Consider the following 8,134-nt stretch of genomic DNA (forward strand, 5'->3'; position numbering starts at 1 on the left):
GTAGTGGTAAGACACTCGCCTGGCGTTCCGCGAGCGCTTTGTCATGGGTTCGTATCCTGGCTGAGGAGGATTTACTGGGCGCAAATCCTTAACTGTTTAACTCAAGAGTAAAATGTGTACTTGGTTGTAGCAACGATTCTTCGCGGCGGAGATCGTATTCCAGGGACCTGCCCGAAACGCTACGCGTACTAGTGGCTGTAAAAGAATGTAACAATTCTTGTATATATATCTCAAACAAAAAAAAAATACACTCTAGCTTCCTGGCCTCCGACACAGGGAATTATTATATGAAAAGATTCTATACAAAATTGTCAGTGAACGAACTGGTGTTCTGTGTACGGAACTGACGGTATCCGAAACGGCTATGTACGATTCGACCACTTCCCCAGTGGATAGACTCACAACATCACCTGGCTGGTTGTTGTTCTCGTATTCTGGCCAATTCTCCTCATTATATGATGATTTATGGTGGAAAGATTGACACTTAAGGTAAGTTGGAATGACAGTGTAATAAGTTATTACTGACAGACACTGTAATTATAGCAGAAAATATGGCTGCGTCGCTCGCGCTGTGTTGGCCTAGACCGGTCCATAGAATTACACAAAGCCAGCTAGTATTACGTAAGTAATGAAGAAAATGTGGTATATTTACTCACAGTAATGTTGGTGCTGAGTGCAGAACATGATCAAATTTATTTGTACTCGGAAATACTCTAATTTCATAGCGAATTAGAAGTAAATGTGTAGCAGGTGACGCCATAGGAAGTCGAGGGTCCAATCGACAATGTTGTGGAGCGACTTATCCAAGATATATGGTCGCCTGGAGTGTTTGCTGGCCTATCGGCCTCCTGTACAGTGATCCAGTCGCCGCACTTCTTGCTTAAATTGTCGCATATTTAATTGGTGATATTAATAAGTAGAATGTATATTTATAATATCTTTAATGAATAGACAAAGTATTTATTATTATTTCTAACACACACAACGGGCTCAACCCCTGCAAGAGATTACACACAGAAATCACAATTGCGTGATGCATCAAAATGAACAAATCCACAAGGGCCATGACGATTCGAACCTGCGTCCGAGAGCATCCCAGACGCTGCCTTAATCGAGTGAGCCTACGACATGGTAAAAAGGAGTTGAAACCGAAGTTCTACTGAACTTACTGGATCCTGCAGCCTCTCCGAGGCACAAACCAGGGTTTTACACAACTCTTCCCAACCCCCACCCCCCATACACTCGAGCTATGTTAATAGGGCTGTTCTCCCTCTTTTCCCTTACTTCATTACTTCTAATTGAAGTAATTATTTTAAGTTACTTCTAATGAAGTAAGGGCGAAGTGGAAGAACAGGCCTATTGACATAGGCTTGATTGCAAGGGGGGAGTTGTGTAAAACCCTGGTTGTGCCTCGGGGAGGCTGCAGGATCCAGTAAGTTCAGCAGAACTTCAGTTTGAACTCCTTTACCATGTCGTAGCTCAGTCGATTAAGGCAGCGTCTGGGATGCTCTCGGACGCAGGTTCGAATCCTCGTCACGGCCCTTGTGGATTTGTTCATCCCCTGCAAGAGACTGTGAGACAAGAGACCTTGTGTGTTTTACCTTTGGCTTGTGGTTTGTGCATGTTTACGTGTGAATATTTATTTTAAATTAAAAAAATCATATAAGAACATAAGAACAAAGGTAACTGCAGAAGGCCTATTGGCCCATACGAGGCAGCTCCTATCTATAACCACCCAATCCCACTCATATACTTGTCCAACCCGCGCTTGAAACAATCGAGGGACTCCCACCTCCACCACGTTACGCGGCAGTTGGTTCCACAAATCAAAACCCTGGTTACTGAACCAAGTATTTACTCAGGTCTTTCCTAAATCTAAACTTATCCAATTTATACCCATTGTTCGTGTTCTGTCCTTGTGTTGATATTTTTAATACCCTATTTAATATCCCCCTGTTATGTCCATTCATCCACTTGTAAACCTCTATCATGTCACCCCTAACTCTTCGCCTTTTCCAGTGAATGCAACTTAAGCTTTGTTAATCTTTCTTCATATGAAAGATTTCTAATTTGGGGAATTAACTTAGTCATCCTACGTTGGACACATTCAAGTGAATTTATCATCCATTCTATAATACGGCGACCAAAACTGAACTGCATAATCTAAATGTTTATTCAGGTAAAAGTACATACATAGAAGATGTTACAAACATAATGTTGGATTTATAGATAAAGCTATTACATTCAATACCATAAAGCCAATAACACGCATAGCGTTGTCGGGCAATTAACTTTCACAGGACAATAATTTTGATATATAGTTACAAACGTTATTTGTTGGTATGCGTTCGCCACTTAAACTACGTCGTTGTCCATTTTCGGTCATAGAACACTGAACCCAACATGCTTGATATATTGTTAATTAAGAGATTCACAAATAAAGATTATATTTGTATATGTTGATTATATTTGTATATGTTATCTGAGAAGGCAGAAATAAAATAGTCTTTTGTGAATCCATTCACAGAAATTATACCTTATTAAGGAGGAAGATATTTATACCTGTATTTTAAACAAGTTTCTTGGCGACACACTCCCTATCGAAGGGAACTACGACCTTACCTTCAAAGATCAATGTTAATTTAATCTAGATATTTTAATAAGCAAAGTTTTCTATGTCTCATAAAGACAAATATAAGCTGCATGTTAATACTTTGGCATAAATATAACTGAAGTGAAAGTATATATGCCTTTTTATAGTTACTTGATGGTTAGCTCAGGGAGTGTGATGGCCTGGACACAAGCCAATCAATTGTATACTTAAATTGCATATATGCAAAGTAACATTAAAGGTCTATATGTCAGTATAAAGACAGATGTAGACAATAATGTAACTACATTTCAAGGACCCCCTCTTGTCTAGCCCCATTGCTGCTGTGAGTGGGGCTTGGTGGGCGGCTGGCCGGAGTGTGACGCTCCATGGTACAGGTCCTCTGTCCTTTGTGGGCCTTATGCTCCTGCTGCTGTCCTCATGAATTCTGCTTCACGACTTTTCCTTTTCTTATGTTTCATTTTTTTCTCCCCCCTCTTCTCCTTTTTAATTGTCATTTCCCACCAACCTTTTGCCTGTGTTGACTATTCTTTTGGCCTTCTTTTGTTTTGACGCCGGGGGGTGTTTGAGGCAGGCATACTCTTGCACCCGTAGAACTGTAGTACCCAACGTCCTCGAGCGACAGGACCCTTTTATTGGCAATCCTCCTTTCGTCACTGAACCCAATCTCGACAGGGCCTGATTGGTTCTTAATCCTTTCAATTTGCGCATCGCATCATATGATGCTTTGACCGACTTGCAGTAAATTGCGCATCGCATCATGTGATGCTTTGGAGTACTACGCAAGATTTAAACGGCCCACGGATACACAGGGTTCACCCACACCTTCATCAGGGCTCTTGTAAACAGACGCCATTTTTTTTTAAAATCGTGAGCCAAACTCATGGGTGTTTAGGGGCCTCAGTATTGAGTGAGCAACCAAGCCTGACACGCAGCATGAACTCACAGCACTGCTGTTCGACTTTTTTTTTTTTTTTTTTTTTTTGAGATATATACAAGAGTTTGTTACATTCTTGTACAGCCACTAGTACGCATAGTGTTTCGGGCAAGTCTAATCCTATGGTCCTGAATATGATCCCCTGCCGCGAAGAATTCGTTTTTCATCCAAGTACACATTTTTTTACTGTTGCGTTAAACAGAGGCTACAGTTAGGAATTGCGCCCAGTAAAATCCTCCCCGGCCAGGATACGAACCCATGACATAGCGCTCGCGGAAACGCCAGGCGAGTGTCTTACCACTACACCACGTAGACTGCTAATGCTTGTGACCACAGCATCGCTTAAAATGCCATAATATACCTTGTTCATGCTATTATGTAGCGATGATATTATTACAGAAGACCTTTTGACTGTGATAAACTGATCAGGGTTCTGATAATAGCAGGATTGTGGTGATATTTAGCGCTTGTGCGCTACGAGGGAGAGTAATGCTGTGGGAGGGGAGGGTAGGGGCGTTATCTTCTGACTGTGTGTGGCACCTTTATTGACTGCACTCACCATACAGCTTAGTGGTTCGCTATGGTGAACACAAATGTAGATACTTATATATAACGTGTGTATAGAAGGTATAAACAGCAAGAGGAGTAGGTTGGGAGCCGCCATTTTGGTGAGGGAGGAGCGTCGTCTGCAGGACTTACCATGTTGTTTACTGAAGACCACGATGGTCTTTGGGCACCATACCAGTTTACTTGTACAAGTATGGTGAATAAAACAGGTAGATATTTATATATAATGTGTGTATATAGCGTAATAACACCACAAACAGTATTGTTGGAGGAGAAATATTAGTGCGTCTGGCCTTGAGGGAGGCAGCCATCAGCTGACTGTGTGAGGTCCTACGTCTTTGTGCCTTTACTCACCATACAAGCTTAGATGTACAGTTATGGTGAACAAAACATGTAAATACTTATATATAGTGTCTGTATATAAAAGCAAAAACAGTATGGTGGGTGGAGAATGTGGGTGAGTCAGGTGACTTGAGGGAGGGTGTGAGTGACTGGCTGGTACACTGCGGTCACTCCTCGTTACGTTTTTGACTCATAATAGCAACTTAGTGGTTCGTTATGGTGAACACGAATGTAGATACTTATATATAGCGTCTGTATATAGTGAATAAAAGCAAAAACAGTATTGTGGAAGGAGAATGTGGGTGAGTCAGGTGACTTGAGGGAGGGCGTGAGTGACTGGCTGGTACACTGCGGTCACTCCTCGTTATTTTTTGACTCATAATAGCAACTTAGTGGTTCGTTATGGTGAACAAAACATGCAGATACTTATTTATTTTTATTTTATTTTTATTTATATATATACAAGAAGGTACATTGGGTTTGAGAGAATACATTGGATAGTACAGTATTTACATTCTTGTAAAGCCACTAGTACGCGCAGCGTTTCGGGCAGGTCCTTAATCTAGCAGATAATTTTAAGTAGGTAATTTCAATCAGAATTGATAAATGAAAGATACATTACAAGAGAAAAATGAGATGAGAGAGATAAGTAAGTATATTAAAGCACATTGTTATATTAAAGCTCTGATTGATTACATTGACAGCTTGATTAGTAATTTGAACAAGATTAATAGACACCATACAGCAGATTGACAGCACATATAAGACAGCAATGATCACAATGGTAAAGATGTTCAGAATGGGTACATAAAGATTGGGAGACTGGGTAGCAAAAGATACAGATAACAAGATTTATAAACACCATACAACAGATTGGCAGCACATATAAGAAAACAGCAATGATCTCAATGGTAAAGATGTTCAAATTGGGAACATAAAGGTTGGGAGATTGGGTAGCAATAGATACAGTGCAATTTTAAGGCAAAAAGTGAAAAACTATGAAGATGAAATTAGGTACTTTTTAGTATTGATTTTGAATGATGTAAAAGTTGGACAGCTTTTCAATTCAGTAGGGAGTGAGTTCCATAAACTGGGTCCCTTTATTTGCATAGAGTGTTTACACAGATTAAGTTTAACTCTGGGGATATCGAAGAGATATTTATTTCTGGTGTGGTGATAATGGGTCCTATTACATCTGTCCAGGAAGAGTTTCAGACAAGGATTTGCATTTAAGAACAGGGTTTTGTAAATGTAGTTGACACAGGAGAATTTGTGGAGTGAGATTATGTTTAGCATGTTTAGGGAGTTAAACAAGGGGGCTGTGTGTTGTCTGAAAGCAGAATTTGATATTATTCTGATAGCAGAATTTTGCTGGGTGATGATGGACTTGAGGTGGTTTGCAGTGGTTGAACCCCATGCACAGATACCATAGTTGAGATAGGGATAGATTAGTGCATAATATAGAGAGATGAGAGCAGAGTTAGGAACATAATATCTGATTTTGGAGAGTATACCAACTGTTTTAGAGACTTTCTTAGTTATGTGTTGTATGTGGGTACTGAAGTTGAGTCTTGTCTAGGAATATGCCAAGAAACTTTCCATCATTTTTATTGCTAATGTTTATATTGTCAATCTGAAGCTGAATTGCATTTGTAGATTTGCTTCCAAATAGGATGTAGTAGGTCTTTTCTATGTTAAGTGTTAGTTTGTTGGTTGACATCCATAAGTGGACTTTTTTTAGTTCATTATTAACAACATCATTTAGTGTATGTGGGTTGGGGTTGGAGTAAATGAGGGTAGTATCATCAGCAAACAAAATAGGTTTCAGAATTTTAGAGACATTAGGCAGATCATTAATGTATATAAGAAATAGTAGGGGTCCCAAGATGCTGTCCTGTGGCACTCCAACGGTTATTGGTAGAATGGGAGAGATTATATTATTGATGGCTACACATTGGTGTCTATCACTAAGATAGGATTGGATATAGTCCAGTGTATGGCCTCGGATTCCATAATGATGGAGTTTACATAAGAGGTAATCGTGATTAACAGTATCAAAGGCCTTTCTCAGGTCAATGAAGAGTCCAATTGGAAACTCATTTTTGTCAAGGGCTGAGTAAATTATATCAAGGAGACTAATAATTGCATCGTTGGTACTCTTTTGAGAGCGGAAGCCAAACTGACAGGGGCTAAGAATGTCGAATTTTACGAGATAGGAGTAGAGCTGTTTGTAGATAATTTTTTCAAATATTTTTGATAGTATGGGTAGGTTCGATATTGGTCTGTAGTTGTTTATGTCTGACGGATTACCTCCTTTATGAACTGGCGTTACTCATGCGTTTTTAAGGATATCAGGGAAGGTATGACACTCAAGGGATTTGTTGAACAGCAGAGCTATAGGTGGTGCAAGGGCATGGGAGGCGCTCTTGTATACAATGGATGGGATTTCACTGATGTTCCCAGCTTTGGTTTTTAGTGAGTGTATGATGGACACAACATCTGACGGGCTGACTGGTGAGAGGAGAAGAGAGTTTGGATAGCTGCCTGAGAGATATGTGTTGATATGTGTCTGAGTCTGTGGGATTTTACTTGCAAGGTTAGTACCAACCGATGAAAAGAAGCTATTAAATTCATTCGCCATTTCTAAGTCAGATGACAGTGTAAGGCCATCCTTAGAGAGTGTTATCTGGTTGTGGGAGTGTTGTTTAGTTCCCAGGATGTTAGAGATGGTATTCCATGTGCTTTTCATGTTGCCTTTTGCTTCTTTGAATCTAGTCTCATAATATGAAAGTTTTGCTTTCTTATGATACTGGTAAGCACTGATGAGTACCTTTTAACTACTTCCATTGAAACTAGGCCACTCCTAAATTTCTTTTCGTATTCATGTTTTTTGTTGATTGATATAATTATGCCACTTGTGAGCCACGAGTTATTTTTTCTTTTATCAGTTACTTGTTTGGTAAGGAGGGGACAGTGAGTGTTGTAGAGGCTTAGAGTTTTGGATAGAAAGTGGTTAGTTGATGAGTTTATATCCTGTGAATTATTAAATTCAGATTCCCAGTTAATATTGTGAAGTGCATTAGAGAGATTGCCTAAAGCTGATTCACTATGTAGCCTGAATGAAAGTTTTTTGGTTTCTGGTGGTGATGTGTCAATGTTTGCTATGAGGAAGGTAGGATAGTGGTCAGTTGTTCTGTCATAAATTACCCCAGATGTAAGGGGAGCTGTTATATTAGTCCATAGGTGATCCAGGGTAGTGGCAGATGTTTGAGTGACTCGGGTGGGCTTGGTGATTGTGGGGATTAGCATACAGGAGTGCATGCTGTTACGGAAATAGTCAACTTGAGGGTTGTTTTGAAGACCCAGGTCAATATTGAAATCACCTCCCAGAATGATGTGATTTTTGTTGAGATTGTTATTTATGATAAGATTCCTTACATTGTCAGAGAATAAAGCTATGTTGGTATTAGGAAATCTATAGATGGCACCGATTATCAGGGAGGATTTAAGGGATTTACTGGAGAACTTGGCAAAGGTATATTCACAATAGTCGTCTCTATCACTAATGACACTATTGCAAATGAAGGTATCTTTGTAATATATTGCTGTACCGTCACCTTTTTTATTAGGCCTGCAGTTATGTATGGCTTTATAACCAGCTAAATTGTAGAGTTGGG

This window comes from Procambarus clarkii, chromosome 76 (genome assembly GCF_040958095.1).
Source record: "Procambarus clarkii isolate CNS0578487 chromosome 76, FALCON_Pclarkii_2.0, whole genome shotgun sequence".
Classification (NCBI taxonomy): Eukaryota; Metazoa; Arthropoda; class Malacostraca; order Decapoda; family Cambaridae; genus Procambarus; species Procambarus clarkii.